At 37.2% G+C, this 24,399-nt stretch overlaps 1 long non-coding RNA gene across 1 annotated transcript; it reads left to right on the plus strand.

The window, feature by feature from the left end:
• Positions 1-6,248: 6,248 nt before the first annotated feature.
• LOC127385740 (uncharacterized) lies at positions 6,249-23,971 on the plus strand. The gene is made up of 3 exons (XR_007889734.1): positions 6,249-6,294; positions 16,740-16,810; positions 23,888-23,971. It is a non-coding gene; the product is annotated as an uncharacterized LOC127385740 (long non-coding RNA).
• Positions 23,972-24,399: the final 428 nt, after the last annotated feature.

The following is a 24,399-nucleotide window of genomic DNA, read 5'->3' on the forward strand; positions in this document are numbered from 1 at the left end:
TAAAGTACAAAAATATGGCATTTATACCAAAATCACCACATTTTTTAATTTGGTCTTTCAAAGGCAATTTCATTTTTAGATGAACTTTTTAAAATGGCTTTTATAGCTGCAAAGTCACAGACTACTGCCATTCATCTGATGGAAGCACCCTACTTTCACAACTCTCTGAACCATAAAGTCAAAGCCATGTGGGTGTCATAATTTCAGAGTAGCAAGCCAGGCATAAGCTTTTACACAATTGAAGTGTAACAGGTTTCATGTGATCTGAGACACCACAAGTTAGTTGGAAACAGAACCTAAAAGTTTGGAGATAGTGAACACAGAAATACATTGTGCTAGAGACCTGGTAAAATGTATCTGTATGTAAATTTTATGGCTACTTTTCTCGTGACAGTAACAGCAACAATATGCCTGTTAAAAATAAATTAAACAATGAAATTATGAGAATCTGTGTGTTTGCCTGCTTTCCTTAAGACAACAGGTTATATCATAGGGGAGTACTGTGGCATGCAAAAGAAGGGAAATAGTTCACAGGTTAAATTCAGCTGAAAGGATGGCTAAAGGTCTGTGAGCAATTGGTTCCTGACATTTCTGCATGTAATTACAATTTGTCTGTTTTAGACAGACACCTATCTCTCTGTTTTTACATTCAGTCACTCCATTTGCATGCACACTTATGGTAATTGCAAGTGTAAATGTAGTGGGGAAATTGACCTCAGGCCTTGATTGTTTTTTTAGATGTGGTCCACATTTATAAAAGCACAGTTAGATTTACTACTCCAAAATTCTGTTCCTCATAAATATCAGTATGTATCAGGGTTATTATTTTGTTTCCAAATATTCAGAAGTGAAGGAAAGGAGAAGGAGAGAACAGCTGTAAGTAAGAATAAAGACATGTTTAAAGGACCAGGCAGAGCTTAGGATAAAAAATACAGTGACAATATTGTGATTTACAGATCAAATATTCCAGCCAGAAGCTGTGTAGGAAAGCAAGATACAGCACTGTTCCAAATAACAGGATATCTCTTCAGCTGATGCAATTCAGCAAAGATTCATGGGAAACAATGAAACTACACTGATTTACACTGGCTTGAGATCTTGCTCAATATGTTTATAATTTAATCACTCAATATTAATCTAAAAATCAGAAAAATAACAACTTGTCATTTATTTAATGCCAGCATGATGGAAGGTTAAACTAAATAGAAAAGCCCATAGCAAATAGCAGGGACATTCTAAGGTCACCAAATGAAGGCTGTCATTTTTGTATTCAGGCCAATGATAAAAGAGTTTTTAAATGTTTGGACATTCAATCTATGTAGTGCCACAACCTGAACATACCCCTTTGCCAAACACGGGCTCAGTAAATCCTCTAGGAATGTTGTTTACCTCTGAATAAATCAAATTTGACAGAGTAGGGTAACTTTACAGATTCATTTTTCAATCACAAGTGATTGATACTTTTTACAGAAAGCGAGCTACAAAATTCTTGCTGCATTACTGACTATTGGAAGTCATATTGTTCCTGGGTGTCATATGGAAATCCAAGCCATTTTTCAAGTACTTTGTTTCACAGTCATCCACACTCTCAACGAGGACATTGCAGTGAGTGTACCTCAAACGCAGATCACCCAGCAGAGATAGTTTATCAATTATTTTAAGTCAGTTTCTGTTTCCCAGAGGCTGAACATACTGTACTGTGCATTTTTCAGCATTGGTTCAATGCTAAATTTGTAAATCCATTAGGTAGGCTTATGTGACACAACAATAAAGAACAAGCTGATAAAAGAAACTAAACAAAAGCTGAGGTATAGAAAGCTTTATTGTTGATTAAAAAGAAATAATAACAGAAAATAGGAAGGGGAGTTAGAAGCGATTTTTAGAATTTAATTTAAAAAAACCTTTTTTTGCAAAGGCCAGAAATAAAAAAGAACTTAATTTTTAAATTTGTATATATTTCTTATTCCCTTAAGTAAAAGAGAAATATGCATGTAAAAACTTCTGATGCCAGCAACAGTATTCATACATTACATTAATTGTTTGTCCAATTGAATATGCTCTTTTGGTTAGTATCTGCTTAATGATTGTATATAATACTACTCAGGCTATCTGATATGGGTGCCTATGGAAAAATGATTCTAATTCACTTTTATCATTATAATGACCTTGATCCATGACAGGACTGAATTAAATATCAGTGAGAATTTAGACAGTTCACTGTTCTCAGGTTTATGCCACTTAGCATTCAGTGTTTAACTGGAGTACCTAAGTTAGGTGGATGGATTTAGATGCACATTTGTCCTGAGACTCTCCATACTGTCAATGAAGACTGATAGGCACTGCCAAAAGGCAATTCACGTCTCTGATGAATGGAATTACCCTTTGGGGTGCCTGCTGCCTCCATTTTCCACAGCACGTAGGGTAAATGTGCTTGTACTCAGTGCTTCAACTGAGTACTTAACAGTTATCTTGGGGTGTATATTATAAATACATTCTGGGGAAACACGAATTCTCAAATTAGTAATATTTAGTATTATAATATTATGTTAGAAAACTAATATTTCCTGACTGAAATATCAACAAGTTGACAAAAAAACCCCAAACAACCAAAATCCAGTGTCCAAATCACAGCTTTGCACTCCATTGCCTTAGTGTTTCATTAAAATACAGTCTACAAGTGCTTGAAAATATGCTGTTTGTCAAGCAACACCAGCTGATTTCTGCAATTTATCAATTTAATTTTTATTCTTTTTCAATGTAGTTTATATGTATTGTCATAATAGTCCCAGATATCTTCATTATGGATGGTCAAATAATTTATTTGAGAACTTTGCTTACTTTTCCCATTCATATATTACAAATAGGCTATTAAGCATCTTATTTTGGGGACTTTAGGAGGTGGCTAGCACTGATAAACACTGAGCACTCAGAAGTTGTCCTTCATTTAATACAGCTAAGGTATGCTTTTTTTTTTTTTCTTTAAATTCTAGGTATAAATCCCACTGATGTCAACTAAAGTATGTCTCCTGACTTGCTGCGCAACACTCCCTCCCTAAGTAACCTACTGGTTGTTGGTTAAACAGTCTCAGGTTAAGAAACTGAACCAAGATATCCACCCCCCGTGGGCGTGTTGCAACATTGCACTAATGCATTAAGAAATGTCATCTCCTCCATTCTTGCCATTTTTAAAGGAAAAACAATACTGGTTTATGTCTTTCAAAGTAGAGGCCTGGGCACCTAGCTACAGGAGGGTGTGCAGCAGTGTGGATCTCCAATGAAGTGCCACTCAGCCTTGAAAAGGCAGTCTGAGGTGTGTGACTTCAGCTTCTCCCCAGCCACAGCTGGATTGAGTGCACTTGTTCAAGGTCTTTGCCCTTTCTGGTAGCACATGTTTTTTGAGGGTCTCATCTGAGTCCTCTTGCAGCACCTTTTAGGCACCTCAATTCTACAATTTTCTAGGGTAAACACTTGAACTATGAACTTGAGCTTGGTATCACAGCTCCTAAATTCCTGTTTTTGTACTGAGCATGAATGAGACTATCAAGATTAGGATTAGCAAATCACTGGGACATTAACTGATGGTGTATGGAAGAGTTCATTATGGAAGCACCACTATTTCCCACTTTCTCTTAGCATCTCCTCTAGACACTTCTGACACCAGCTGCCAACAGAGAGAAGGTTGTGAATCCAGTCTGCCTGGGTTAGCAAGTAATCAAGCAGAGAATGGATCTGTGGAGCAGGACTGTCTGCACCAACAGCACACTATATACACTATATGTGTATCAGGTGAGTTTATATCAGCTATCGCTAGTCTGCTCCCTTGGACTTTCTGCTCATTAGTAATCCTAGTGCACTGGGAGCACTGACGGAGCACATCTCTTTTAGCATTCACCTTAAAAGCATACAGCTGGTACACTCAGAAACCATGCCAAGATGTGAGTCAAAGCATGATAAGAGAGAGACTGCTGGGATATTCACATGCTCCATATCTAAAACAAACACGAATGTAGACACAGCCAGTGTGACCACTTTTCTTTTCTGAAAGGCTTGTGTCTGACAACATATAGATAATTTTGCCTTTTTACTTTCAATATTGGAGTTGCTGTCATACTAGGAGATTATAAATTAATGTAGTTTTAATAGATTAAATAGAAAATTTAAAAGATCTGACAATATCTAGCACATATTTTTTTTTTTAATACTTGTGGAAAAAAACAAAAATTAAGTGCATTTGTGAGAGGTTTTTTTAAACTATTATGGCTACTGCCTTATGCAGTAAATTTATGAACCTATAGTTCAATAGCCCTCTTTCTGTTTTAAAAACCATATATGTTCCTATATCGTGATGATACAAAAAGAATATTTGGTACTCTCTTGCTTTTCTATGAAGATTGCTTGTAGAGTTCTCTCTGAGGAATTGCCTTAAAGGAAGGGGTAAGGGAGTCATAGACAGGGAGTATAAAATGAAAACAGAAAGTAATATGTTTTAAACACAGTATATATATTTAGTACTAGAATGAAACCAAGTAACTAAGAACACTCTTTTCCACTTTGGAATCCAAAATGATCACTCTGCATTATCATTCCCCCAGTGCTCCAAAAACAAATTCATTCCAGCACACAATGATTTTTAATGGCCAAGTGAAGAGACTATGAAAAATGAGCAGTTTCTAATGACACCACCTTAAACAAAGCACAAAGAACACTGCTGCTGAACAGATATTAGGCCTCAAACAGGAATTTTGTTCCATTTACTCCTGACAATCCAATATTGTTTCAAAATCTGGATTTCAAAATCTGCCATGAAGAATTTTAAGGCACACAATTCACATCTGATATTTTGGACATCAATTCTTATTAATCAAATCTATTTTCATCTTGAACATCCAGTTAGGTTTTTCAGCACTGCTGTTCTAGGCACATTAATCCAGTGTTCAATGAAGCCTGAAAAGAAAAGCCCTCTCTCTGGTTTTATTTTTATGGAAGGGCAAGGCATCAAATAAGCAAGCAGAGCACAACCCTCAAAATTACAAAACAGTTTTAGCTCCCATGGTTCTTAAAACGATCTATAGCTAGGGAGTTGGATAGGCATTTTTTTCAGTTTTGGGGAGTCACAGAATGGTCAGGGTTGGAAGGGATCTCTGAAGACCATCTAGTCCAAACCCCCTGCTAGAGCAGGATCACCTACAGTAGATCACACAGGAAAATACCTAGATGGATTTTTAATGTCTCCAGAGAAGGAGACTCTGCAGCCTCTCTGGGCAGCCTGCTCCAGTGCTCTGTTACTATCAAAGTAAGGAAGTTTTTCTTTATGTTTAACTTGAACCTTCTATGCTCCAGCTTTTGCCCATTGCCCCTTGTCCTGTTATTGGTCACTGTGGAAAAGAGACTGGACCCATCCTTATTTATAAGCATTTATGAGATTTCACCGGTTGTCCCTACTAGTACACTAAAGGAGGAATACAATACTTTTCAAGGACTTTCAAGGAAAGAAAGGCAAAAAAAAAGAAGAAAAAAACAAAAGAAAAAAAAGAAGAAAAAAAAAAGAAAAAAAAGAGCAAAAGACCACCAAGTTCCACATACCAGTAAGACAGTATCCATTATATCCATGCAGGGTGTGAGGGTTGCTGGTTCAAGCTCTCTCAATTAACATTAGGCACTCATTTTCTAGATTATTTCTTTAACTACCCAGCTGTATATATAAGTAGGGTGAAGCTTGTCCAATTAGTTCAGTTTTGTAAAATATTAAAGATTCATTATACTGTTGCACCTACATGGAATTTAGGTGACCTAGTCAAACTAACTAAGAAGGTCTTTAATGTAGGTCTTCCATTTGCTACATTGTGTATTGTTCTAACCTTGCGCTTTTAAAAAAAAAAAAAAAAAAAAAGTTTACTTGAAGGCTGTAATATTAGCAGCTGTCAGCTTCTATCTAGTAACTCCACTCTTCCCATGTAATGTTTTAGTAAAAGTTGCCATCATCTGTTAACTAATTTAATAGCCAGAACTTTACTGTGCAAGGAACTGCAGAAGTTACTACACTTCATAGAAATTTCACTCAGTCTGAACTGCTTTCAGTATAAAAGTGCTGGAGAAAGTGATTACATTTAACAACTGGAGTTAATAATGAACAGAAGAGTCAGCTGTTATGACCTACCCATGAATAAACAGTAAACAGGAACCTTTAGTGCAAAGTTCAGAGTTTAATAGACACACAGTAATTAAGTCCAGCCTGCTCTGCTTTCTACCTAGTATGGGCCACACAACCACATCCAATAACTCATACAACACCTGGTAAGGAATCTGCCCATATTTTTGCTCAAGATTCCCGACATGGTTATTTAACCATCCATTTATCTGTTTCTCCAGCTTTCTGCCTATTTTATGGGAACTAACTTTCCCACTCTCTCCCTCTCCCTCACCCTAAACAGCTGCAGTAGGTAACATGCACTATCATTTTCCTATACTTTTTTTTTTCCTACAAATTATCATAATTAAAATACTGTTACCTGTTTTATCTTCTATTTGCAATAATCATACTAAGTAATTATTCTCTTTTGTCCTACTGGAATGACTTTAAGTATCTGGGTATATTGAAATTTTAATCCAGGGTCATAATATCGTCATTCCTATGAGGAATTCAGATGTTGAGCAAATGATAAGCAGTACTGATCTGGTGATACAAAGCCTTTCAGACTGAAGCCTTGGCAACAGTCTCATTCCCCTCAATGTCAATGTAGAGAGGATTTCACCCCTGATGTTAATCTGAAATTTTGTTCAACAGTTGAATTGCTTTGATTGTGAAACAAAAAGGAATTAATAACAAAGTGACCTGTATTTTAAGATTTCCCATACTTACTGTTTCTACATAGAAAGCAAACACAATCAGTTGAAAGATACTGACAAAAGATAATAACTGAGTGTTGCCCAGTGACAGGGCCGGAAGCAATGGGCATGAACTGAAACACAGGAGGTTCTCTCTGAAGATCAGGAAGCAGTTTTTAATGTGAGGGTGCCTGAACACTGGCACAGGTTGCCCAGTAATTTTGTGGGTGTCTCTCCATGCTTGTAGATATTCAAAAGCTGCCTGGACATGGTCCTCAGTATTCTGTTCCACTTCCCCTTGCCTGAGAAAGGGGGTTGGACCAAATGACCTCCAGAGGTCCCTTCCAACCTCAGCAATTCTGTGATTCTTAATACTTGCCCAACAAAATCAGACTACATGGTCCAAATAAATGTTATTATTATTTTCTTATTGAATACTGTGAACCAAATTTTTACCTTGACATTGCAAAGAAAAGGTGCCTGCAATACAACTACAGAAGTAGATTAATAAAGCAGTGTAATCACAGCACCCTGCAGTACCTCCTAAGATGTCAAACAACAACGACTATTTTCCTGCAATCCAATTCATAAAAGAATATTTCCAAAAGATACCATAATTCCATGCATTTGCACAAGTTTCCTGTAGGACAGATTTCCAGTGACTTTAGACAGAGGCTGTAATTATTCATTATATAAAGGCCCTTTTCAGTGCTCAAGAAAGTGAGAAGCAGCTTTGTACCATCTAGATGACAGTTCAAGATGAGCAATATTAACTTTAAATAGCAAATTAATCTTTTTATAGGCCATGCTTAATCCTTGGGCAGAACCTTACAGTTATTAGCACCACCTGGTGCAATATGCATAAAATTCACTGCCACTGTTAAGACAGACCAAAGCTTATGCTAGATTTCAATTCCACTTAAGGTTTCAAATAAGGATTTAAATGGGATTTGGGGATGTGGAGTGGCTAAGCTAGTCATTTGTCAGGGTGATGCACTTGCTGTGAACTAATTGTTTGTGGTTTCTATACCTAAATGTGAAAAATGAATTATCTTTTTAATAATTATATTAATAAATTCTGACTGTACCTATAATTTAAAATATAACTTTAATGGAGATGATAGAATATATTTAAAAATCAATTAAAATGAATATTATCTTATCAGGTCACCTGTCTTACATGCCTTTGCTGAATCACATGAAACTCAGCTAAAAATACTTCGACATTTTTTGCCAGACACTACAGTGATAAGAATTAAAAGAAAAACCACAAAGAGCAAAGCTTTTCTTCAATGATTTTTCCACATCTGAGACACCCACAAACATGCAAAACTGAAAAAATGAGATTTTTTTTTTTCATATTGGTTTGGTCAGTTGGTAAAAGGGGTATGGCAGTAAGGAGAATGTACAGTACCTGTGTTTTGATCTTTCTTAAGGTTGTAATAGAGAGGTTATACATTTCATCTGAGCTGACAGCAGTTTGAAATGTTATAGATAGGCTTCCTGAGCAGAACCATTATTTACTGTTTGACTGTAATGTCAGTCTTTTTCTGCTTTTTCAATATTGTTTGCACTTTGCCTTCATGAAAAGGGTCTTGATTGAACCATACAAGGGGAGATATTTCTATCTTTCTATGGGATCAATGAAGATGTGTTTACAGGTCCAGGACACAGTGTACACATCACAATAATGGATTTTAGTCTGTTTGTTGACTGAAAGCTCCTTTTCTTTGTAGCTTGTCAATCTTGCATTTATTACTTGATTGCAACATAAAAGGCTATTTGGACAAGCTCTGAAATAACAACTGTATCAATCTAACTGAAGTGGTTACCTGCGCTAAGTATGCAGCCTTTAGCAAGATAAATCACTTAAAACTTGAAATAATTCAGGACTTTATTTGCCTCTCCATCTGTCATGTCTACTGTGTGCAGAGTTTTCTTTAAAATATTTTTATTGAAACCATACTAATCAACATATGATGGCCATGAAATAGTGAAAATTAAAACACACACAGTTAACTTCTGTACTTCTGAACATAATCAGAAACCATTTGAACAAATCAGTGCTCCAGCATGCAACTTTTACATCACTGATCTCCTGTATCCTGCAATGACCAACCCACATTTAGTCAACATAAGTTCTTAACTTCTAGCCCTCAATTTTTTAATGTTGGCCATTACAGGAACATACTCCTTCCTTACCCCTCTATGTAGTGACAAACATATGCCTCGAAAAATCTCATTTTACTTATTGAGTCTTAAAAACTACATGCATTTATAATCCAATTAAAAGTGTTCATCCCCTAAAACAAAGCACAGCTAAACTGTTTGATTCAATGACCTCCAAGAGCAAACAAACTCCAGAGGATGACAGCATGCAGCATAAACTCTGTCAGAGAGCTTATGTTGTTGGACAGAAAAAAAATAAAACAAACTACTCTGATTTGTGAATGTTCTAATGACTCCAAGAGGAGTGACACTTCAGGGAGTATGAGCCAACAGGGGAAGTTTGCCCTACACTATCACAGAGGTAACTGTGCTGAGCCAGAAAGGCTGCAGGGGCAAACACTGTAATCACAGCAGCAGGAATAGCACTGGCAGGGACTCAGCAATAGCTGTAATCAGCACTGAATTTTCTTGGTTTTTCTCTCAGTTTTGTGCTACCTAGAGCCAGCAGTGGGAGCACCTGATCCTCCCAACTCAACAACTCTCTAGCTCCAAAAGTCCACGGCACATGGCCCATCTGCCATACACAGCAAGATGGCAGAGAAGAAAAACTAGTTTTCTTTTAATGAATGGCTTTTAATCAGCTTTCATTCCAGCACACTAGCAGACCACTGCAACTCTACAGAACTGAATATGCTTAGCTAGAAAGCCAAACATAATACCAAAGGTGATATTGAAAGAAGCACCAATATGAAAATTGATGCAATTCTGAAAAACACCCAACACAAATCATGTCCTCTTAACAAGGTTCAGTCATTTAAAACTGCAGAATACTGAGGCATTTTTTTTCTTAGCATAGTGGTAATTTCTAAAATTACCATTGCTAGTAGCAGCTATTTCTCATTCAGAATAGAACAATAGTTGTCTTGCCCTGCACTCTGTTATTCCCTAGTAGCAAGTACAGCAACAAGAAATGGACAGCAAAAACCTGTTTCAAAAATAATTTCCTATCTGGCAGTGATTAGACTGCTATCAAGGGAAAATGTTGCAGTCTCAGTGCTATCATACTGGAAAGCTTCACTAGCAGTAACATTTTTAGTAACACAGCTTTTCAAACTAAAATGTAGAAATGTTCTTTTTAAATTACATAAGACTGTGCTTGTTCTACTCTCCTTTGTTCATACTCGCTCACAAAAGTCACAAGTAATTAACTTTCATCTGAATGAGTCATGGCTCTAAAAGCTTGCGCTTTTTAAAAGACCGTGGCAATGGTTCGAAAAGAACTGAGGGGGATCATCATATAACAAATCCAGAAATACTATTTTTACATATGTTTCATACACTGCCTCTGAGTTGCTTTTGCTCTTTGGCCTTTACATTTCTGTGGCCCAGTAAAATGAGCTTCATACTAGTTTTAAAAAACATTTGTATGGTTAGTCAGTAATGATAGTCCTGTTGCCTTTGCAGAAGTCAAGAAGAAAACTGAAGACAGCAAATGCTATTGGGAGCAATGAGCAGCATTACATATAACAAAAGACTCTCTGGCCATCTTATGCTATTTTGTGTGTTAACAAACCATAGTCACTTAAAAATTACATATAACAAAAGACTCTCTGGCCATCTTATGCTATTTTGTGTGTTAACAAACCATAGTCACTTAAAAATTACATATAACAAAAGACTCTCTGGCCATCTTATGCTATTTTGTGTGTTAACAAACCATAGTCACTTAAAAATCCTGTTCTGCAGTTATATGAATTTCCAAGTATTTCTCAGTGGTTTAAACCAATCACAGTAACAGTGATATGGTTCAGTAGGTTCCCACACATACATAGTACACAGGCTGAAGGAGTTACTCTTAATTTGGTTTGTAATCATGTGGCCAATAAGCCAGCCAAACCCCGCAAAACTCAGAACAAAGCAGCATTAACTGGAGTCTGCTGAATCCTTAGAATCTTCAAGCAGATTTAGAGAACTATTAGTTTAAAAGGCAATGGAAAATTATTTGTGGAGCTGTAATTCCAGTTTCTCTAAGTACCTTTGTTTCAGTCTCAATACCATATCATTTATCACAATAGTCATTTCAATATGGGGCATATGATGGAGGCTGAAGAAAGTGAATGAATAAACTAAGTACATTTCTGTCTTTTTATCGTCTTTTCATCATCTGAAATGTTTCTATAGATAGAAGAGCAGCAGGAGCACTAGTAAGGGATGGAAGCTGCAACAAATCAGTATTCCATTGACAACACCAGTCAGGAAACAGCTTTCTCTAAAGCACAGTATGCAAAGAAACAACAGAGAAAACTTGGAAGGCAAGGAATACAGTCATTAAAAGATCTTGCAATTTATCGTACTATGATATCCAAAAATCCTGAAGCAGGATGAACTACTACTTGTTACTTTATATAAGCACCTGAAAGATCCAAGTTGTGGAAAGTCAGCAATACAAGCTAGTGGCAGACCCTCAGTGTCAGGAATTTAGGTTGTACATAACAGGTTTATGCAGCCAATTCAAATGGTGTTGGTGGACTCAGCCTTTTATAAGAAAAGGTTTGTCTAAATAAGAAAAGTCCAGCAGAATGGCACAAACAAAGGCTAAACTTGACAGAGCTGACTTTTCATTGGTCTGCTGTAAGTGCCATCGATTGCAGAATGCTAAACTTCGGTAAATCAGACGCAGGTGAGGGTATGATGGAGATAGCTTGAATCTGAGTCAAATTAAAAGGACATGACACTTTCTGCAGTTTTCTTCTAAAACTTTTGTAAATTTGACATCCAGAGCAACTTGAAACCACTTACTGCCCCTGAATGAATTTGTAAATAGTGGGGACACAGGGAACTTTTCCCCCTTAAAGTTACAGTGTGTTCTGCAGTGGTGTCAATGGAAGCGGCCCTGTTTTTTGTCTTAAATTGACTCCACTTAACAGCCTCATGTCACTTTGATGTCACTATCTTAGTCAATTCTAGCCATTTTTTGTTTGTTGACCACAAATAGAAATAAAAGAAAAAATGACCACATATGTTCTTTTCAAAGCTTTACACAGAGACACTTTTTGTAGTTAGTGCACAAATGCTCAAGCCTTAGCTGGGTAACTTCTGCAATCCATCTGATCACATCACACCAACGAGCCTTGATTATGCTTATAACATCTTGTAATATGTACAAGTAAGAAAATAAACAGCATTTTTCTTTATCTGTATGTGTGTATCAATACCACGCACTTCAAAGACTGCTTATGCAAAGCTCTGACCTAGAGGATGATTTTACAGTCTAACTAGCAAGAGTAAAATTTAAATACATATAGAGAGCACCAGTAACACAGTAATTAAAAAACAGTAACAGAAACCAAAATGTTTATGAGTCTAGGTATTTTTCGTCAGAAATAAATGTTTGCACAAGAAATCCCAGTGCATTAGATCATATGGCTTTTCCAATTTTTCTGCTGAAAGTGACGACGTATCCTTAAAATGTTTTGAAACATTTGTAATGCAACTTCAAGTGTTTTTGTGTAGCAGCTCTCTAAGTTAATACAATATGGCAAAAAAGAACTGGCCTCATCCTGGCCCAAACCAAGCCAGCTTCTCACCTAATTAATACAATCAAGAAATTATGATTTGGGAACCAAGTCTGACCTTCCCTCAAGTTGCATAAAGAAGAGGATATCTGAACTCAGTAGGTTCAGAGTAATCTTCAGTACAAACTGAATGGCTATAACTTTGGGAACTTACATTCCTTATTTATTAGCAGTCGCAAAGATAGAGAGGTGCTTCTGAACAGTTTTGGTTAAAAAGGAAAACACCATAGTATTACTGATTTTCTACCACTTTTTAAAGGAAATGTGCAAAATTTACAATACAAGGATATAAACTTTTTTTTTTTTTTTTAAATACACAGTTTATTAAATGAGTTTGACTGTAATTTGGTGGTGAGGACACCCACCTCATTCTTGGCTCAAAAGAATCTCTGTGCAAATCATATAAAACATTTCTCAGATAAAATACATAAGAGAAGGAAGAATGTAACAAGGAAATGTTCTGGGCCTTTTTCCCCTCAAAATTTCCAAATAATTTCATCATAGTCATTGTTTTATTTCAGCTCAGTGATTCATGACTTTTTTTCAGTTCAGTGGAAAACCTTCAGCGGAAAAGGAATGACGACATAGACATCTCAAAATTCCCTTGGCATGTCAGAACAGCTGAGAAATGTTTTTAATTCCCTGATACAGTTCAATTTCAACCCAACTGGTAACATTCAACTAGTATTATGAGGCTCTGAAGGCAATGCAGCCATCCGATCATTCATCTCAGGAAAGAAAAAAGGCAAAAAATCCTGTTGCAATTCTGTAACCCAGAGCATTCAATTCTACCTTCAAGAAAGGGTCTTAAAGATTTCAGCTGTTGGTTCACGAAAAGCATCTTCCTTCAGTCCTGATTAAGACCTGGCTTTCTTCCATGTATTTCAGATGTTACTTCATGAAATTTAACTTTCTGTATTACACAGAATCACATATATTTGTGCAGTTGGGAAAGACCTCTAGGATCATCAATTCCAACTGTTGACCCAAGAGGAGAAAACAAACAAAAAAACTAAACAATCAAAAACCCCACCAACACCCACCCACCATGCCCACTAGAGCATGTCCTGAAGTGCCACATCTAGATGGCTTTTTTAATACATCCAGGGATGGTGACTCCACCACCTCCCTGGGCAGTTCCAGTGCCTGACTACTTTTTCAGGGAAGAATGTCTTCCTAATATCTTCCTAAACCTCCCCTGGTGCAACCACAGGCCATTTCGTCTTGTCCTATCATTATCTGCTAGGATGAAGAGGCCAACCTCCACCTCCCTACAACCTCCTTTCAGGTAGTTATAGAGAGCAATGAGGTCTCCCCTCAGCCTCCTTTCCTTCAGGCTAAACAACCCTAGCTCCCTCAGGTGCTCCTCATAAGACTCAACATACAACAGAGAAATGACCGACTTCCTTAAGTGGTCTTATGGTTTATGAAGTTGGTAACTTTGAGCAACATATTATTCTTGGAAGTATCTTGGAAGGATTTTTCAAGCGTCATAATTTTTTGTTACAAGGTTGGACCATCATGTATGTTTATAGGTATTGTAGCAATTTGTAAAATCGGATCATATCCTTATGTGAATTAAATGTCTACAAAGATAAATATATTGTACTTAAATATTACCTTAGTGCAAAGTCATAATGTAATACTACAGATTATTAAATCAACCAGGTAAATTCTTCCTACAGATATAGAAGATACTGCAAATATTTCCCAGATTTCCTTTTCCTGAAAAGTTGGTTATCTTGTTAATTCAGGAAGGTATTAACTATCCAATAAATTCAGCATATCCCTAGTTGTAAGCTGTCAGGATGTGACATAACATCCTATAACATGATGCTACATGGTACATAATGCCTTAAATTAAAAAGAAAAAGAAAGCAAGACATTTCTTTCAGAGAAATAGTAGGTAGCTAATCTGAATATTTGGGGTAATTGGCTCTAGGAAGAGAGAGAGATCATTATTTCAGGTTCCCTAGTGAGTGTTAATTAGTCATATTGCTTCATTGTTTGACAAAGAGAACATTGCTCGTACAGCTAAATCTATAATGACACATAGGCTTTTGCAGCACAGGTATTTTAAACTACCTTGACTGACTGACAGGTGGATATTTCTATTCATAGTTGAGTGTGCTCACAGAGTCAAAGTTATCTCAGAGGCATAAGAGTTTTCTCATCCTGATCATGAGAAGCTTTATTTTTAAACAGCAGAGAACAAATTGCACTCTGACCATTAAAATGGGAGTCCTCTATTTGTAAGCATAAAGGGTACACACTTTCCTTTAAGAACACAGTCTTGGCACTACAGTTAAGCCAGCCAGCAGTCAACAGCTACAGGTAAATTACAAGTACTTTGCTGTCATGTTAGGCATCCAAGTCCAACACTGAGGTGCAAGCGTGGCAGTATCATGCCTATCAAACTTGTTGTCTGTTTTTGACAGCCAGATCTTTACCACTAAAAACTTGGGTAACTGAGAAATAGTATCACAAAGATAGCTTTGTTGCTTTCTATATCTTTGACATGACTACATTGTCCAAAAAAAGAGAAGACAAATATTTGCCCTACTGCTTACATGAGCCTCAGATTAAGGTTCTTATTTCAAATAATATTAATTTGTTGAAGTCAAACAGTTCAGTAGAAAGGTCTTAGAGAAAACAACTAGAAAATTATGTGATGATCTGACATTCCCAGACAAGTTAAATGTTTTTAAATTGTTCTTCCACATTCTCAAATCTGGTGACCTCCCTTCTAACAAGTTTAATTATTGCATCAAGACGTGTGGATTGTGTGCGTGAGTGATTATTGTATTCCCCCTCTTTTTTAAAGTAAGAAACAGATGACGTAGCTGAGGCTCTCAGATATCTGTTAAGTACCCCACTTTGGCTTCTTCAGTGTATTTTGCTGGTGAGCACATGGATCCTCATTCATTAGCTTCCTGTTGCACTTGAGTGAGGACCCAACAGATAAGCAGTGACAAATTAAAGCTGGACAGATGAAAAATTCTTGCTGCTAGTTTTGTGCTGTGACTTTCTTAAGCTACTGAGCTAAAATGTACAATGCTTTGAGAGCCAAATAATTAATTGATCAGATTTCCCTGCCTTGGAAATGTTTCCAGAAGGCAGAGCAATAGTTAAGAACGGGAACAACTTCATTCGTTAAGTCATCCTCATATATGTAGCAGAATCACTGGATGTCTATCTCTTCCCATGAACTGGTAACATTTCGTGCAGATTAACTACCATAGTATCTGAACCCCAGTGTGGAACGACAGCTTTGTCAAGAACAATCTGACCCAGAAAAGACTGCAATACTTTTTATGTTACCAACTTTTCCCTGGCAGTCCAGATCTAAGTGCACTTACTGGCTACTTTTATCTGAAAAATATACATATAGACTTCCACAAAATGTAGGCTATTCATACTTATAACAACTATAAAAAAACCCCACCAAAACCAAAAACCACATACAAATTTAAATACAAAGGGCTACACTTACTGTTTTAGTGTAACATTACTAACTTAACTGAGAAGTGCTCAGTGACTAGAGCACTACACAACACTCAGATCTACTTTCTATTTAGATAGAACTTCTGATCTCTGCTATCTCATTTACATCATAAATATAATGGACATTTGTCTTCATGAAATGCAATACAGCCTACAGTTCTGTGTAGCTGCTGGGAATTAACCTGACCACCATTACTCAGCATGAGAACATACATGTCTCCTAACAATGGAATTCTGTCAATATAGAACAGGACCACCTTCTATCAGCTGTGATTACACTATATGTGACATTGAAGGATAAAAAAACCTCCACCTATAGTGTGTGGACATACAGCAATATAAAAAGTTACTACTGATTAATAACAATACTTTAAATAGACATTAGGCATGGTGATTGATATGATAATAGTCATCTGTATTCAATCTTGTCCACTTAAACTTCAAAATTTGTCAAAAGAACTTTAAATCTCAAGATTCCAGATGTTCTGTGACTAAATTTTTAGATCATTCTTTGCTGACAAGACAATTGCTCCCACAGTGTTTAAGCCCTTATATATTACTCCTTTTTTGAGGCACATGGGAAGTCCTTATTATCAACAGAGGTATGTATACAAACTGAAAAAAGATCTTTAAAATGGTCTCTTTCAACAATGCCTTGCTTTGCAGCATGTGGCATTTAACATTTTCAAGGCACCACACAGACATTAACTAATGAATGATGACAGCATCCTTGTGAGGTAAGTGTCTATAATCATCACAGTTTACCGGTGGCGAAGCTGACACAGAAGGCCAACTTCGTACATGAGCTACAGCAGGGATACATTTAGCCAGATTAGTCAAGTGTCATAAAGAATTTTAAACAAGTCCTTTCTTCATGTTCACGGCAGAGCTGAAACTGGAACCTGAAGTTTTCTTTCTTCAGTCTTCAGACCCAGTACTCCAATGTGTTACCTGATGATTTTAAGCAATTCTGGGCCACATCTTCAGCTGCCATTAGCAGCTGCAATTTTTTCTGAATCCAGCATAGGTGTAACTGCTTACACCAACACTGAACTTGGTCCAAAGGTTTTCTGAACAGTTTCGCACAAAAAATCTTTATGCCTGATTAAACAAAATAGAAATGTCTTTTGTTTTGGCAGCACCTAGTCTCTTCAGGAACTTGTGTTTACATTTTGCTGAATTAAACAAATACACTACGCTTTCTGGAGAGCTGCAGACATATTAATATTGAGCTGCAGACAACCACATGTTGGTAATGAGCCCATTTTGTGTCTTGCCTCATGGAAAAGAATGTGGAAATACCTTGTTCTGTGGTATTTTTCCTCTGACAGTACTGCCACAGTGCTGCAGGCACTCTGAAAATAATAGCATGAGGTTAACTGACAATCGCATGTGTATTTACACCGATAGCCTGATATTATCATATTGTTAAAGAAAGAAAAAATCTGGGGCTAGATTATGCAACTAAATAAATTTGTAGCCGGTGAAAGCAAGTGAAGCTAGAAGAGACATTAGACTCAGACTGCTCATAGAGCTCACACAGCTCAAACACTGCATACACACCACTTCAGAAGGCCCCTAAAATCCTAGAGAAGGGGCAAAGGCACAGTGAAGGCTTTACAAAGCAGTAAAGCATCAGCCCAGCAGTACTTGCATACCTGCTGCTCCCATGGAAGTTGACTGAAGATTTAAGATTTTTATAAATACACTATCAGGCCACAAAGACCAAGCAAATTAAACAATGAAGCATTAATCTAAAAATGGAGTGATTTTGACAGCTGGAATTCTCTACAGAGTTCTCTTCAAAACAATAAGACACTTTTTTTCAGGAACTAGGGGAGTCTGCAGGCCTTGAGTTGTGAGGTCAAGGGATTATATTCATGGGACAATTAAAAATTAGTTTTTTTATGCAACACAGATGTATTTTTTGTAAGCATGGCCCACAAAATGCACTAATGAGACATCCTAACTGAAGCCAGCCAGCTGGCTTCTTGAAGGCTCCCATCCTTACATTCTGCACTAAGTGGAAAGAGGGCTGTTGCATTCAATGCAAAGAGTGAATAAACAGACTTTCTATGCCTCTCACTTGTGTCAAGGCTTGCAAATCAGCTCCTCTCTGCCTGTATCACTTGTGCTCCTTTTGTGTCTCTTCCTACTCCTACAAGTTCCCGTTAAGCTGTACAATTTACCCTAAAACCACTGCTCCATAGCTTAACACTTTTCATACCTACAGAGTTAAACCAGGTCCCTTAACTGTGCTTAAAACACACATCTTTTGGTTTGGTTTTGTGTAAAGCTTTTTTTAGGAGTATTATTCCGGGGGTTGATGAATTTACAATTATATCTCTGTAAGCCCAGTATTAACTGCCTTTACTAAGTACACTTCTTCCCTTTAACTTTGCTGACCTACCACATAAAATACATCTTGCATTTTAACTGTGAATTAATTACCATGGTGTTTTCAATTTTCTTTTCACTTAGAAGGACATCTATAAGTTTAACGTACAGAATTTTAATTTAGTAAGAAGTTTTAATTGTTGCTTCTCTTCTGTACAAGCAGAATTGAGAAACTTAAAGCATATATTCTGTAGCTAGAGATGATTACCTGGAAGTTTAGGTGGCAGTATCCTGTTTTTAGTGTTGATCACCAAAGAATTTAGAGGGCGATTTTGGAGAAGTACACTATATCTAACCTTTTCACAAGTTGTCTCACTGGCTGACTTTAAATATATTTTTTACTCAATCAATTTCTTAGCTGACAAAAACAATTTTCTAAAAGCTGTAGTAGTATGGAGAATTGTTATACATCAGTAATTCAACTTGTCACATTGTCCAATAGAAATATTACCAGAAGGCAATCCACCAGTTTCAGTCACTGTCACTAGAGTTTAAACAACACCACAGCATTTGAGAAACAAGGGTTTGCTATGAAATCTACATAAGCTATTGGTAGCAACTTTCCATATTATGTCACCTTAGGTAGTGGACTCAGTCAATACCTTTTGACTTTCTTACTCTGAGGAAAAGAAATTATGCAATGCGGAGGAGTGAAAAAAACTTTTAGACCACTGAGATGGCATGTTCAACATAATGAAATATTGCTACCAAAATATCTTTCAGAGCTATGCCCTTAAAAATTACTATAGCCCTTAAAAAGCTGTAAGAGCAAAGCCCTTAAGAAATAGGTACCTATGTTCCTACTGAGACAACTTTACAAGGAGAGGCAAAATAATAGGGAACACAAGAAGCTCATATCCTCCCTTTTCCTCCCCCTCTCCCGATTTGTGAAGCCATCCCCAGTGTTCCCAGCACCTGGAAACAAGGGGCAGGAGAAGAAAATAGAAAAGAAGGGCTACAATGGCACAGAGGTGTGCCTGAGGAGGTGCTCCACATTGGTGATAGGAGCAGGCAGGAGCTGGCACAACTCCTCTGCCATTTTCCACTATAAGCAATGGCCTGGTCTGTCCCATGGGTCAAGCTGGCTTACACTCAGCTTAGACACTGGATGCGACTTCCAATTTTTACACTTCCAAGGCTTCTTTGGGAGGCTCATGTCCAAAAGCTAAGACAGTGAACAAGATAGATTTTTAATGCAAAATAATGCATGATATTAGCACTGAAAACAAAGACCAACATAAAAGAAACCGGAGTTTAACTGGCTTGAAAAGCAGCTTTGTTTCTTCTGTCCCTACAGCAGCACCAACTTGTTTTCATCTGCTTTGCATGACAACAGACTCTCAGTCCCAAAAGCACGACTTTTTTTAAATTTATGTGCCTGTTTTGATCTTGTGGCATCTAATCCTGATGAAAGAAGTTATGTAAAGCTGATGTGATCCTCAAAATAGCACCTTAGTAGCTAAAAGCTAGGGCACATTTTTTTTTACTAATTCCTGTTATATTTAGCAGTGCTGCCTTACAATTTCCCAAATAAGTTTCTAGTAGGCTAAATGTCATATGCCTAATTCAAGCATGCTATAGGCCCAATAGTACTGAAAGTATCCCAACAGCACTGAAAGAAAATATCCCAACAGCAAGGTCACTTGATTCATAAATTATCGCAACTGATGTAAAATTTTCACAGAAAATCTAAATCCAGGGCTGGAACAGGGAGATATAAGACATTCAACCAGAGAGAATTCATGCTCTTTGCCTAGCAGTGCAGTTTATTATGCTAAAATCTGTAGTAGGGAATCTCTAAACAAATATTAATTGTCAGAGACTTGTTAAGAAAACTCTTGTATGTATGAAATCTCATTAAAATTAGTTCCTGCAGTGTGTGCTCAGTGAATTGTGGCTCTTCTCATGTTGTTGTCTTTAGGAGCTGGTTCTCGCTAGACTTTTCAAAAGCCCAACTATATTTGCAGAGATTGGAAAATAACCAAACTGTGAAGCAATGCTGAGCATTACAATACTGGTCATGTTAGTAGCTCATGTCAGTTGAAATATATGAGACAAGAAGCAGCACAGATGATCCTCAACATTATTTTCCAAAGAATATACATTGCTTTACAATCTATAAAGATCATATGACCCGTCTTTTGTAAGCACTTCAACAGAAGAAGTCAGGCAACTTCAGAATGTTTTGTTTTTTTCTGTCCTGTTTTTTTACTAGCTTTATTCTTTAAAGTATATTCAAGTTGTCTTTTTTAAGAAATAAAAACCCCAAATAACTGATTTTTTTCAACTTTTTTTTTTTTCCAGACAAGAATTATTGTTTTCATAAGTTTTCAGAATTTTACAAAATCACACTAATTTGTGAATAGTGGTAGCCAGCTTAAAACTGTGCTTCCAAGCAATTAAAATACACTACTGAAAAACTGAGCCTAATTCTACACGTATCTTCTCAGTTTGGCAGTTGAGGCAGGGATTCAGGCAGGGTCTGCAGTGGCAGGAGGGGGCAGCTGGAGAGCTGGCTGCTCTGGCTGGGCAGCTGCCTGCTGCCTGCTCTCCTGACTCGCTGCTGGCTGCTGATGCAGAAGAGACAACCAGGAGAGTGCAAACCTTGTTGTCAAAATCAAAATAGCAGTAGGCCCCATTAGGATGGCCTTACCTCCTGCATCGGTGGGAGATCTGGAAGGGATTTTAGCAGACAGAATTCAGGCACTGGGTGTCTGCTGGAGACAGGCAGAGCCCTTCCCCTACCAGAGGTGGCCCTTTGCCGGCAGGCCTCAAGTTCGTGTCCTCCCACTGTTGGCAACAATTCACACTTGCTCTGTTTCATTTCTTAGATAAGAAATTACTATTATTTAGTATTTCCCAAGAAGTAAACAGGGTTTATGCATTGTGGTTATGTGTAATAATTAAAGACCATACTTCTAACAAAGCCTGTCATATTTTACCTGTCTGCTAAGTAGGTCTATCAGAACAAACCTGAGGCAGTTCCCCTTTTGTGTAGGCCTTTCAGAATACAGCTTGTTTCCCTTTTTAGCAACACTGTCACCTGCCAAATTAAAAGTAATGTTAACATACTTCTAAATTGTTTGTATTATCCAAGTTGATTTTTTTTCCTATTAAACTTACAAACATTTTCTCTATTTTGTCTTTTCATATTTCTGAGCTGGATGCAACTCTTTCTTGCCTTACAATGGCAATCACACTTTTTTTAGCTCCTTCCCAACCACATGAAGAAATAGTGGGCAATAATGATAACATTTTAATCCTTATCATAACATCTATTGTTATGGCTAAGCAAAACATAAACTGTTGCATGTGCTGTGTAGAATTTGATTAGTAAAGTTCTTTGGACTCATCCTGCATTGATAATGTCTGTTTCTCTTAGTAATATGCAACCAAAGGTACAATATCATTAAGGATTTTTCATGGGGAAGCCTTTTTATAGATACATACCTTAGCATTAGCTACATTTCCAAAACACCCTATCTCATCTCCTTGTTCATCAGCCTTTCTCTTCAGCTGCAGTTTTTCCTTATCAAATTCCTCAGGAACTTGGAAGTGTCACTTCTTTCTCAAACTGGTATAGCTGGATCACTTATCTTTTCTTTGTATTCCAGTGTCCACAAACATTAACCAGGAATAATCCTACATTCCTAGTATCAATCAGGTTCAACACACAAGCAAAAGCAGATGAAAATTTTTGCTTTTGAAGAAATTAATGCAATTTTTATTAAACATATAATATTTTAAGGAAAAAAATATTCCCTAATATTGAAGTGATTTAAACATTATAAATAATTCTCCAGGTGCTTTAAATGTGAAGAATTTCTTCTTGCTTTTTTTCTTCAAGGTCTCTACTCATTTACCTAAACTCACCCCTCACTCGAGTAAATATTTGGTTTACTGATCTCTTTGATGTAACATTCTAAAACATAAAATCATTAGAATATGGTTAAGATGCAGTATTTTCAGGACAACATTTCAGTGTGGATTTAAAGGCAGCCAACCAAAAGCTGCTGAAGAGCTTCAAATCTAACGAGGCATAATTTGTAGGGAGAAGTAATTTCTTCTAGCACACTCATTGAATGTAGCCATAGAGAGCAAATGGCCCCATAGCTGCTCAAGATATTATTCAGATTTTTCTCCACCTTAAAGATTTTTTTTTCAAACAGTTTTTAGTAAATAGTTTACTTTTCCATATAATAGTTACTATCCTCTTTGTAACATCATGGCTACAGCAAAACTACTGATTCTAGCTAAGGTAACTAAAATTGCTACAGTAGAAAACTAATACTTGGAAACTGCATTCCAGATTTTTCAGATGCTGCATGCTCATCATTATTGTTTCAGTCTTTAGGGTGTTCCTGGTTGTTATACATAAGGAATATGATACTTAATAACAGCCTTGGACGAGAATTATTAATTGGAAAAGATATCTTAGACCCCATTATTCTTCCATATTGAGGAAGGTGTTCAGAACATAAATTGACAATAAACTTGTTTTTTTGAAAGAACACACTTCATATTCCTTTGGCATTGTGGCTTACTGTCTCCCACTTTGCTGGGATACACCACTTGGGAAAACTGTTATATACTAAAAAAGCAGCGTTTATTTACCTGTCTCCATAGGCACCCGCAATTTCCATGGCAGCTCTGACAGCACAGCATCATACCTGCTGGGATGAGGTGGAATGTTGTCATATAGCTGAAAGACAGCTGGCAACTAGCAACAGCTAGGTAGACCAAATAAATGTATTATAAAATCAAACTGAGAATGTTTTGCCAGTTGGTACATTTCACAAGCAAACTTTAATTTATGTTTCTCTCCAAAATCTACAGGCCACTGTTATTGATTATTTGAAGGCTGGCACAAATTTCAGTAATCTTACTAGCAACTTGTCTCTTATCAAATTTGCTTTGTTGTAAAAAGAGAGATAACTGACAGCTACAACATTTTGTTCTCACCTTGAGAATAAACCATGATCAATGCTTTAATCAAGGCTTTTGATCTGGGCTATTATAAAACAAAAGAAACTGCAAATTTTTTCATTCTTCAGTTCAGTTTCTGAATCAGGTCCCCAGCAAAGTGCAGCAACACACGAAATGAGGGTTTCAGATTAAACAAATTTTTCATCATTATTTTTTGAGGTTAGAAAATTATTCATTTTTCTGGGACTAGTGATGCTTGATTATATCCTCTAGGACTGTAAATTGTAACAGCCTGATTGAATCCATCAGAAATATGACAGTTGATATTGATAGTACATCCCTCTCAATGTGTGTAATTTACCAGTATTTGGTACAGTGAGACGGGACTTAATTCTTAACTCTTAAATGAAAAGAAAACATAAAAAATTACTATATATTCTCACAAAATTTTAAATTTTGAGTAACGAAAAAGCTTCTGTCTCATCCAAAAGTGAAGGACGAATCCCACAAAAGCCACTGGAGATGGAGCAGGTGGTCACCAGCCTTCCCCCACCTCAGGGCACCCAAGGGCAGAAGGTACTTCTTCTCTACCTCCCACTCCTGATTGGTGAGGGACAGGCTGCGCCCACCCATGGTCACAGCACGAGTCTTCCTCTGCCACCGTGAACCTGTTCAAGTTTGCTGCTGCTGCTGCTGCGTGAAACCATCCTCAGGCCGCAAGGAGGAAACCCACTGCAATGTGAGCATGGCTGCGCTGAGGCCAAAGGGAAGTGAAGCTTCACCCCACCTTTCAGAAGCTCTTCAGACTGCTCCCACACACCCTGTCTCCTCTGCACTTGTCCACACCTGCATGGCTTCTGACTGGTTAAAAGACAAAGTGCTGCTATTGGCACCCAGGTGGGCTGTGAGATCTGAGCTTGAGAGCCACTTGTTCACCCCTGAGGATCTCACAGCTTGCAGAAGGCCAAGGCAGGTCCCCTGCCAAACTGTGATCAGGTTGGGG

The sequence above is a fragment of the Apus apus genome, chromosome 5 (assembly GCF_020740795.1).
Source record: "Apus apus isolate bApuApu2 chromosome 5, bApuApu2.pri.cur, whole genome shotgun sequence".
In the NCBI taxonomy this organism is placed as follows: Eukaryota; Metazoa; Chordata; class Aves; order Apodiformes; family Apodidae; genus Apus; species Apus apus.